This window comes from Pelobates fuscus, chromosome 12 (genome assembly GCF_036172605.1).
Source record: "Pelobates fuscus isolate aPelFus1 chromosome 12, aPelFus1.pri, whole genome shotgun sequence".
Lineage (NCBI taxonomy): Eukaryota > Metazoa > Chordata > Amphibia > Anura > Pelobatidae > Pelobates > Pelobates fuscus.
In genome coordinates, this window is record NC_086328.1 from 88,610,030 (window position 1) to 88,622,395 (window position 12,366).

Here is a 12,366-nt window from a genome sequence, read left to right on the forward strand (position 1 = left end):
CATACTCGCCCAGCACCCTAACATACTCACCCAGCACCCTAACATACTCACCCAGCACCCTAACATACTCACACAGCACCCAGCACCCTAACATACTCACCCAGCACCCTAACACTCACCCAGCACCCTAACATACTCACCCAGCGCCCTAACATACTCACCCAGCACCCTAACACTCACCCAGCACCCTAACGTACTCAGCCAGCACCCTAACGTACTCAGCCAGCACCCTAACGTACTCACCAAGCACCCTAACATGCTCAAACAGCACCCTAGCTCAAACAGCACCCTAGCTCTCACACAGCACCCTCACTCACATAGCACCCTAACACACACAGAACCCTCACACAGCACCCTAACACACACACACACACACACACCACCTTCACACAGCACCCTAACACATAGCACCCACACACAGTGCCCACACACACACATACTGAACCCTCACACACACATTCTGCACCCTCACACACACACATACTGCACCCTCACACACACATACTGCACCCTCACACACACATACTGCACCATCCCACACACATACTGCACCTTCCCACACACATACTGCACCTTCCCACACACATACTGCACCTTCCCACACACACTATACTCCTCACAAATGCACACTACACCCCTCACACACACACAGCAGCCCCCAAACATGCTGCACCACTCACACACACACTCACTAGATCTCCTATACGCACTCCTTCACACACACAGACGCTGCACCACCTACACACACACACACACACACTACATTTCTGACATACACACTCTGGATATCCTATGCACACACTAGATTCCATTTAAGCAAACACATAGTGTCTCCATAAATGGGATACCGTGAGTATCCCAATTATGGAAACCCCTGAGACAAGTTTCAAGCAAACACAACGCAAGCATGTTATTAAATTTGCTTGCGCTGTGCAGAACAAATACAGGGCCCTTTTCTCATGCCCTGGAAGAGCATTGAGCCAACATGCTCACTTTGAGATGGGGCGTGCTTGTCATTGGGGATGACAAAACACACCCTATCTGGCCCCACCCCCTTTTTAGTGGGCTGCTGTGAATAAAAAATGCCCGGGCCGAATTTTTTCCCCAGTCCGGCCCTGGTTTCTATACATTACCCGGTATAGACAAGCAGAGGATGCTCCTGAACCCACTAACGGAGCGGCAGCAGACACGAACCCCACTTGACGCAGATCAACCCACCATGTACCCTTCCTTCTATACCTAAATCCTGCTCACCCTTCTCCAATTTTCCAACCATCAGACTAACGGGTTCTGGGGCCTGGGGGAATGGGGCAGGGTTCTGAGGGAAACAACATTAGACATGCGACATGCTAAACTCCGAAACCAGACATGCTCTCAACCCTCGTGTGACGCGGACGGCTGTCCGATTCCTTGGAAACACGGGATGGACCTAGCTGCTCGTACCTTCACCGAACGAGTAGATGTAAGGGACAACACACATTTAAGGCATACGGTCCTGTATCACGTAGACCTACACCGTACTCACCTTGAGATTATACTGATACACACACTAATGACACAGTAAAGAAATTTACACTCGACATCAACACTACCAGCAATAACAACATGTAACACACGTCCAGGGATCCACGCGAACCGCAGGCTCTGCCGGGAGGGTTAGCGACAATGCCCATAGCCAAGCATATTAGAAAAACTGAGTCTAGGGCATCTTCCACACGGGCTGATAGCCAACGCATGGAAACTATTTCCCACGATTAGAGTCCAGAGGGAGATTTTGACCCGAAATACTATGCATAGATAAACGGGTGAATACCTGATGACTATGACGCTAGTAACGAAACATGACCCAATAAATTCAACCAGGGGCGTGGCCTGATCACCGACCAAGATGGCCGCTTAACTCCGGAGCTCCGCACCGCTAAACCCCAAAACGCGATCCACAACCAGCTACAGTGCACAGATGGGCCGCAACCGCGGCACGGAGCACTCCCAAAACCCCAGGGAGCCGCAACCGGACCCCCAACAAGGCACCATGGACGGATTCCTGCACCCGCCGCGCGGGACTGATGGCGGCCCGGACAGCCCTGGCCTAGCTCCCAGGTCTCCTACCTCCACGGCGGGCGGCGACCCCGCGACCCTGGAGCGGATCGGAGACGAACGGAGGACCATTGCAGCAGCCATGGCCACCAAGGCAGACTTGCTGACCCTCACAACCACCATACAAGACGCTCTGAGGGCGGAGATGGCGGGAATCAGAACAGAGGTTAGTGCGCACACAGGCCGCATAGAGGCCCTAGAAGCCTCCACTGACGCCCAAGCTGCTAGACAAGTGGCCTCTGACTCTGAAATAGCCAAACAGGGAGATCTACTTCTCCAGATGCGCAGACACCTTGAAGACCTTGACAACAGAGGTCGGAGGTGCAATATTCGGATTAGGGGGGTCCCTGAATCTGACAGGGGTGAAAATGCAGTGGAACTCCTCACAGAATTATTCCAGCATATTTTACAAGCAGACGCCCCCATAAACTTTGAATTTGAGAGAGCACATAGGGCCCTGAGACCACGCTCTGTTGAAGAGGGTCCCAGAGACATGATCTGCTGTCTCCGCTCCTTCCCCATGAAGGACGCCATCATGAGGAAGGCCAGAGAACAACCCACTTGGCTATTTCAGGGGGCCCAGGTGTCCCTATTTAATGACTTGTCCCCATATACGCTGGACGCCAGGCGGGCGCTCAGACCAGTTACGGCAGCGCTTCGTGATCATAATATACCCTATAAGTGGGGGTTCCCGTTCGCACTAATGGCCCGCCATCATGACACGTGGCTGGCAGCTAGATGGCCTGAGGAAGTTCCACGTTTTCTTGAGGAACTCAATTTGCCGCCTACCCCAGTCGCTGACTGGGTCCTGGGCCAGTTGGGACCGCCACCGAGACTACAACGGGGAGCCCGCAGACGTGGAGGCAGATCCCCACCAGGGCGGCCGCCCCAGAGACGCAGACAGGGTCCTGGAAACCCTGCGGAGTAAGTACCTCACTAGCCCACCAGAACCCGACCGTCCACCCCTCCAGCACTATTTGGGCCCCTGACGGATGGTACGAGTGTCTCACCCTACATAGCTGAAACCGCAACGATTGGGGGGCTTATGACGAGACTCCTTTGGGAGGGCCGGGCGTGGGCACTACACGGGGTATTGACACGCTCCAAACTTTGACTGAAGAGCATAATATTGACAGCCCAACTGGATAAAATTCGACCGTCCCCCTTGGGAGTGGTGAACGCTCCCCACGCTTATCTAGGGTTATATACGTTTTGAAGGCCCCTCTGACGACAGCCTAGCTGCCTGGTAACCAGAGTTTTGGGTGGGGGGATTTGGGGGGTCCACTGCCCGCCCCTACATATGCTCCTGGCGAAGGCAGTGGCCGACTGACCCGGAGACTAGAGACAGCCAACACGTGGTGCCATACCCCTAACGCCCTGGGTATCCCAATGGGGGAATTGGGGACAGCGTCTACTAGTCCACTGCCCGTGCGCGGAGCACAGCACAATTGAGCCGGCACACCCCCCCAGCTTCAAGGCAAGACAAGAAAGCTCTTCTACCACCACTGGCAATGTTAACCACCTCACACAGAAGTTACTGTAGACTCTATGTACAATAATTCACACATGCCATGCATGCATTGTTTCGCTGCCTGCTAAAGCAATGGGGATTGGTGGGGAGATAATTGCGTATGGAGCTGTCTTTTGAAACTTGCAGTCCCTCAATGTGATTGTGTACGAATGCTAGGGGTGACGTGACAGGGAGCCATTACTAATACAGCGGACTGGGTAGGTCTGCAGGGACATGACGGACTCAATACTGGCCTATAGCCGAATGTGAGGGCGACACGTAGGGTTATCCACCTGTAGAATACACTCGTGGGAGACCGTGTTCCCTGGGGGGTGACCCATACCCATGTTACCCGTACGGTCTTACACCACATACGCTCACACACTGTGCTGGATGGTTCCCTGACAAAACACTCCCCGAGCCACTGATATCATTTATGCCACCACCTGACAAACTACACGTTGCCCACCCGGACGTTGCTCCGCAACACTCAATCGAAGTGCACGTTACGCAACAGGGAAAGAGACGAGAGCCACCGTGGGGGGGGACAACATTAGGACATGAGACTGCTAGAACTCACGGGTTGCTAGAATTAGTCGGATGGACCGGACACCGAGCTAACAAAGGGGAGGGGACTGACAAAGCGGGTCGGGGGGAGGTGGGATTGTGGGTACATTATGATTGGAGGGCGGGGGGGAAGAAATACCTAAAGAAGTTTGCATTGTTGTATTGTTCATATGTTATCTCTGTTGCACTGTTATACGTTCAAGCTCATAATCGCTATGGATCACCTTACACATTAATCAATGATTGCTTTGATGGGGGGGGCGGAGGGAAAACTCTGCCCATTGACTCTCATATTCTTACATTGTGACCGGTTTCAGGCCACGTACCTCAACCCACACTCGTGCTTCACTTTGTACGGCAGAGCCCTGAGGGTCCCCGCTACCTGGTCTGGTTACCGGGGCGGGGCCTCAGCGCTTTCTGTTGTAGCACGAGGCATCTACCAGAGCGACGGACACACCTGCTCCGAGACCTGAGGAAACAGCACATATCGGTCGCACTGTTACAGGAAACACACTTCCGAAAGGACATGGCTCCCAAGCTACGAAACAAATTCTACCCGACGAATTACTTTAGTGACCACCCAACGGCACGAAAGGCAGGTGTTGCTATCCTGTTGGCGGCGGACTTGGGGTTCCAGGTCCTGGACTGCCTTGCGGACACCCAGGGTCGCTTCGTATATGCGAAAGGGCTCATCGCTGGTACAATATACACCTTCGCCAATCTCTATTTGCCGAATAGACGACAAGCGCAATTCCTCAGGAGTGCACTGAATAAACTGCGCACCTTCGCTGAAGGGGCCCTCGTCCTGGGAGGGGATTTCAACGTTACTCTGGACCCTATTATGGACTCCTCAACGGGTCACAGCAGCGTCTCACAACTCCATCTACGCTCCATGAAGAGAGCTCTCGGCGACTTGGAACTGGTGGACTGTTGGAGGACTCTCCACCCGACCACCAAAGACTTCACACACTACTCTGCCTTACATGATCGATACTCCCGTATTGACTACATCTTCATCCGACAAGTGGGTCTTCAGCGGCTGATCTCGGCTAAGATAGCTCCAGCCACGTGGTCGGACCATGGCTCGGTCAGGGTGGAACTAGACTCGCCCCTCTACCTGGACGTGGCGGCTCAATGAGGCTCTCCTTCTCGATTTGGATACTCGCGAGCAAGTCACCCAGGCACTGAACAACTATTTTCAGGACAACGACGGGCAGGGAACTTCCCCGATCTCAATTTGGGAGGCACATAAGTGTGTAATTCGTGGCACTCTTATTCGCATCGCATCACAAAAGAAAAAGAGGGCGATGCAAGAAATGGCGGACCTGTATAAGAAGATTGCGGTATTGGAGCAACAACACAAGCGATCCCAGCTGATGGAAACATATGGGGAACTAATGCAAGCTAGACGGGACCTGCGAGACATCCTCACAAAACGCTATCTCAGGTCCTTACAACGATCCAAAGGCTTCATTTATACCCATGCCAACAAAGGGGGTAAATACTTGGCACACCTCCTAAAGGGGAATGTCCCCCGTACACAGGTGCGTAGCCTGCGCCTCTCGTCAGGGGTCGTATCGAACTCCCCGAGCAAAATAGCGGAGGAATTCAAGGTCTACTACCAAACTCTCTACAACATCCACGCAAGGGATAGACAGGACGAAGCAGACGTGGACAGCGCGCAAATTCGGGACTACCTGGAAAAGGCTGACCTGACCACGATCGGCCCGGACGAGGCGGAAATGCTGGAGGCCCCGATCACGACAGATGACATCGCAGCAGCCCTGAAATCGACCAAAACGGGCAAAGCACCGGGACCGGATGGATTCTCCGCGGGGTACTACAAAACATTCTCATCGATCTTGCTACCGTGGTTCACAAAAGCTGTTAATAATATAGCGGACGGAGGGGCTCTGGGATCAGAATCTTTGGCGGCTATAATAACTGTCCTGCCGAAGCCGGGAAAGGATCCGATGGAATGTGGTAACTATCGACCTATTTCTTTACTAAATGTGGACACCAAACTGTTCACGAGGGTCTTAGCCACAAGACTCCAAACAATCCTGCCCGCTTTGACGCACATAGACCAAACCGGATTTGTACCCGGACGGGAGGCGAGGGACAGCACCTTACGGACGTTTGCGATACAACATAGAGCGAGAGCATCACAACATCCCCTCCTGCTCCTCTCCACGGATGCCGAAAAGGCATTCGACCGGGTGAAGTGGCCCTACATGATCACGACCCTGACTAAAATGAGACTGGGACACAGGCTGCTCACCTGGATCGGAGCGCTCTACAACAACCCACGAGCGACGGTACGGATTAACGGAGCCCTCACCACAGCCTTTGCGATCACAAACAGCACAAGGCAAGGCTGCCCGCTGTCTCCGCTGCTCTTCGCCATGTATCTGGAACCCCTGCTCCGCACCATCAGACAACATCCTGACATCCGGGGATTCCCTTGGGGCGAGGTGGAACACAAGGTCGCCGCGGACGATCTCCTATTCTATGTCTCATCACCCCGCATCACATTGCCCTGCCTATTGTTAGCCTTTGACGGGTTTGGCAAGATCTCAGGGCTTAAACTTAACCTGTCTAAATGTGAAGTACTCAACATCACCGTCCCACAAGAGGAATTCGCAGCCCTGGAGGGCCTTTTTCCCTTCCGATGGTGCTCCCAGAAAATGAAATACTTGGGAATATGGGTAACGACCGATCCGGAAACTCTCTACTCGCACAACTTCATCCCATTACTGAGAACGATCCTGGCGGACTTGAATAAATGGGCTTATCCGCATATTTCCTGGCATGGTCGGATCGCTGTTCTCAAAATGAATATCCTACCCAGGCTTCTATACCCTTTTCAGACGCTACCACTCGCCATACCCGCACCCTTCTTCTCCACATTAAAGTCAGCGGTCATTCACTATGTCTGGAGGGGGGAGAGGTGACATCCCCATTCTCTGCCTGCCACGTCATCGAGGGGGACTAGCATTGCCCGATTTTAAACGGTATCACCAAGCCACGGTTCTACAGCGCATTCTGGAATGGAACATACGCACATCCCCCAAACCATGGGTAGCCCTGACCAGGGACAGACGTGGGGCTCACCTACAGGCCACCGTTTGGACGGGAGGGGCGAGAAATGGCTACACTAAAGAGGGCACAAACCTGATAGCGCAAACGCTCACTAGCTGGAGAAACCTGAGGGACCAACCGCACATCTCACCCATACCCAGCCCTTTGATCTCTATCACAGACAACGAGACAATCGGAGGAGGTATCCCATCGACGACGTGGCCTTTTGCAGAAGGAAGAGAACATGTCCCCATCTCCACAATCCTGAGAGGGGGTACCCTGCGGACCCTGGAATCCCTCCTGGGAGATTCACCTCGCTCGCCTTTATTGGTTCTACGATACATGCAGATTAGGCATTATTATAACTCAATACGCAACAACCAACGCTTACATAGAGAACTCACTTGGTTCGAAGCCATATGCCAAAGAGGCCTACCCCTAGGGAAGGCGATATCCACGCTCTACCAGCACGTCCTGGTGGGACATCTGGCGGAAAACAACACCTTCCGACGGCAATGGGAAACTATGTTAGACACCTCCTTCACGCCCCAAGAGTGGGAAAATGCACTGTTGTGGCAACACAAGAGCTCTACCAGCTCGCAATACCAAGAAACTAACTATAAGTTGCTCACACTGTGGTACAGGACACCAACGTTACTACACAGGATCTTCCCAACGATTCCACCGACGTGCTGGAGGTGTGAAGTGGAGAGGGGCACGACGTTGCATATTTGGTGGGAATGTAACTTGATTGTGCCATTTTGGAACATGATTCGGCAGGAATGCAATGAAGTCCTGGGGGAGACACCGGGATGGTCAGCGGCTCTTTCGTTGCTACACATTTCGGAGATGTCAATAGCAAGGTACAAGAAATCGATCTTGCGCCACCTACTCAACGCGGCGAAGGCCCTGATCCCGGCATATTGGAAAAAGAAAGACACCTCGACTTGAAGACTGGATCTGCAGGGTGGAGGACATTCGGGGGGCAGAGGCCTTACAAGCATCCCTGCTGGGGAGAGGGGACAAACATGCTGAGAGGTGGCAACCATGGGTTGTCTATAGGTCCCAAAATCGTTAGTCCGTTAGATAGGGTAAGCAGCTGGAGGAGGGACTCACGAGTGGGCATGGTCGGTCTGTACACCCATCCCATCCGGGGTGCCCACGGGGGGGACCTGCGGGATGCTGAGCCCTGATGCCGCTCAGGGAGTACCGGAGCTCTGGTGACAATACTCATCTCTCTACCCTTTCTTGCTCCTTCTCTTCTCTACTCCTATTATACCCACTACCTTTTCATCCTACTATGCACACCACGAAACACCATGACAGATAACGATATACGTGACCGGCAAGGAAGCGAGCCGGATACACATGGGTAATATATCCTAATACTCCCCCACTCTTGAAAGCCATATGCTCGCCCCCAGCCCATCGGACACGCCTAGACGCCATGAGAAATGCCGCACTGAGAATCCATATGGTTCATGGGAAAAGCCCAATGTTCTAGTGGGGGCAATAGGAGGAATCAGGGGTGAGCGTTCAGACGATCCGAGCAGTGTCACGACCTTTGAAAGTTCATTGTACATAGGCTTGATTAGCAATCACCTGCATGACGTTTCTACCCACCCAGTACATCCACGACAGGTCCTCCTGCCTTACTACTGAATCGGGCTTGCATGCCCATAATTACGTGTACCTCTGTCATGTTTTGTATGCCTATTCTGATTCCTGACATGCCAACTGACATCAGAGACCCAGGGGATATATCGTACGTATGATTGTTCTTGAGAGACCTGCGTGTCTCCCTTTTCTAGGGGTACCAGAGAGATCTGTGTATCTCAATTGATCTACTGTTATATTACTCTACCAATTATTTGAAACCTGTGCGTTTCTAAGCAGTGATTTTCGTGATCTTCATATCTTTCCTTGTATCACCTAACAATTTCAAATAAAAAAAAGATTTCAAAAAAAAAATAAATAATAAATTCAACCACTCCCGCATGGTAATGTGTACCTGGCAACACCAATGTGGACCTGTGAGTCCGAATTCAACACGGGCCTGCGAGCCGCCTTGCTTACAATCACTCTGATATCCCGTCAATTTGTACACATAGCGTATTGTTGAACTGTATACGTATTATGATTGTGGAGGCCTGCGAGTCTTGATGTTATACCCAGATAACCTTCGCGAATACTGAATCCACATTTGAAAAATAATGTTTATTTTTTGCACCACACGTGTTATATTGTATAATGGTAACACATGGTAATGTTGTACAGCTGTAATTTTGAACACATGCGCAATAAAGAAATTTACAAAAAAAAACAATGCAATAACCCACACTTATGAAGGAAATAATGCATTACATTTCTTAAAGAAGAAAAGAAACAGACCTGTCTTGTTAAAAGGATGTCCTCTCAAATAATCCTCAGCCTGTGCATGATAGACCAATCACAATAATTCCCCACATCTCACATATTCCCATATCTCTATAAATTCACATCAGCCATTAATTTTTATTGGGTTATGGATTCTCTCTCAATTTTAATTGCCTTCTCTTATATCAACGGCTCTTCCCAAACTCCTTAGGAGACTCTGAAACTCAAGAAGAGAGGACACATTGCTCACCTGACATTACTGAAGATCCACCAGTTTGTAATCCATTTCTCCATACAGCATACAGTGACTTTTAAAATAATCGTGAAGCAGCAAACTAGCCAACAACTAGCCAACTAGCCAACAAGGCTCATTTCCATTCTCTCTTATGTATATAGTCCAATCATTCTGTCTGTGAAGGTAGATGATCTCCTCTCTCCTTTGAAACTAATCAATAAAGCACAACAACAGAAACAACCCTACCACAACAACAATGCAATAACCCACACTTATGAAGGAAAGAATGCATTACATTTCTTAAAGAAGAAAAGAAACAGACCTGTCTTGTTAAAAGGATGTCCTCTCAAATAATCCTCAGCCTGTGCACGATAGACCAATGAAAATAATTCCCCACATCTCACATATTTCCATATCTCTATAAATTCACATCAGCCATTAATTTTTATTGGGTTATGGATTCTCGCTCAATTTTAATTGCCTTCTCCTATATCAACGGCTCTTCCCAAACTCCTTAGGAGACTCTGAAACTCAAGAAGAGAGGACACATTGCTCACCTGACATTACTGAAGATCCACCAGTTTGTAATCCATTTCTGCATATAGCATACAGTGACTTTTAAAATAATTGTGAAGCAGCAAACTAGCCAACAAGGCTATTTTCCATCCTTTCTTATGTATATAGTCCAATCATTCTGTCTGTGAAGGTAGATGATCTCCTCTCTCCTTTGAAACTAATCAATAAAGCACAACAACAGAAACAACCCTACCACAACAACAATGCAATAACCCACACTTATGAAGGAAAGAATGCATTACATTTCTTAAAGAAGAAAAGAAACAGACCTGTCTTGTTAAAAGGATGTCCTCTCAAATAATCCTCAGCCTGCACATGATAGACCAATCAAAATAATTCCCCACATATCACACATTTCCATATCTCTATAAATTCACATCAGCCATTTATTTTTATTGGGTTATGGATTCTCTCTCAATTTTATTTGCCTTCTCTTATATCAACGGCTCTTCCCAAACTCCTCAGGAGACTCTGAAACTCAAGAAAAGAGGACACATTGCTCACCTTACAATTGCTGAAGATCTAACTGTAATGAATCCATATCTCAATACAGCAACTTTTTACATAATTGTGAAGCAGCAAACTAGCCAACAAGGCTCCTTTCCATCCTCTTATGTATATAGTCCAATCATTCTGTCTGTGAAGGTAGATGATCTCCTCTCTCCTTTCAAACTAATGGATAAAGCACAACAACAACAGAAACAACCCTCCCACAACAACAATGCAATAACCCACACTTATGGAGGAAACAATGCATTACATTTAAAGAAAAAAAAAAAAGAAACTGACCTGTCTTGTTAAAAGGATGTCCTCTCAAATAATCCTCAGCCTGCGCATGATAGACCAATCACAATAATTCCCCACATCTCACATATTTCCATATCTCTATAAATTCACATCAGCCACTTATTTTTATTGGGTTATGGATTCTCTCTCAATTTTATGTGTGTTCTCCAAAATCAATGGCTATTTCCAAACTCCTCAGAGACTCTGAAACTCAAGAAGAGAGGACACATTGCTCACCTGACATTACTGAAGATCCACCAGTATGTAATCCATTTCTCCATACAGCATACAGTGACTTTGAAAATAATTGTGAAGCAGCAAACTAGCCAACAAGGCTCTTTTCCATCCTCTCTTATGTATATAGTTCAATCATTCTGTCTGTGAAGGTAGATGATCTCCTCTCTCCGTTGGAACTATTGGATAAAGCACAACAACAGAAACAACCCTCCCACAACAACAATGCAATAACCCACACGTATTTAGGAAACAATGCATTACATTTAAACAAGAAAAGAAACAGACCTGTCTTGTTAAAAGGATGTTCTCTCAAATAATCCTCAGCCTGTGCATGATAGACCAATGGAAATAATTCCCCACATATCACATATTTCCATATCTCTATAAATTCACATCAGCCATTTATTTTTATTGGGTTATGGATTCTCTCTCAATTTTAATTGCCTTCTCTTATATCAACGGCTGTTCCCAAACTTCTTAGGAGACTCTGAAACTCAAGAAAAGAGGACACATTGCTCACCTGACAATTACTGAAGATCTAACTGTAATGAATCCATAGCTCCATACAGCAACTTTTTAAATAATTGTGAAGCAGCAAACTAGCCAACAAGGCTTTTTTCCATCCTTTCTTATGTATATAGTCCAATCATTCTGTCTGTGAAGGTAGATGATCTCCTCTCTCCTTTGGAACTATTGGATACAGCACAACAACAACAACAGAAACAACCCTCCCACAACAACAATGCAATAACCCACACTTATTTAGGAAACAATGCATTACATTTAAAGAAGAAAAGAAACAGACCTGTCTTGTTAAAAGGATGTTCTCTCAAATAATCCTCAGCCTGCACATGATAGACCAATCAAAATAATTCCCCACATATCACATATTTCCATATCT

The 12,366-nt window shown here is 48.7% G+C and overlaps 1 long non-coding RNA gene across 1 annotated transcript in view; it reads right to left on the reverse strand.

Moving 5' to 3' along the window:
• LOC134578658 (uncharacterized) overlaps positions 1 to 11,592 on the reverse strand; it is a 43,298-nt gene extending 31,706 nt beyond the window's left edge. Inside the window, exon 1 of the long non-coding RNA XR_010086118.1 lies at positions 11,466 to 11,592. This is a non-coding gene — a long non-coding RNA (uncharacterized LOC134578658). The remainder of the gene's footprint in view (positions 1 to 11,465) is intronic.
• Between the last annotated feature and the right edge of the window lie 774 nt (positions 11,593 to 12,366).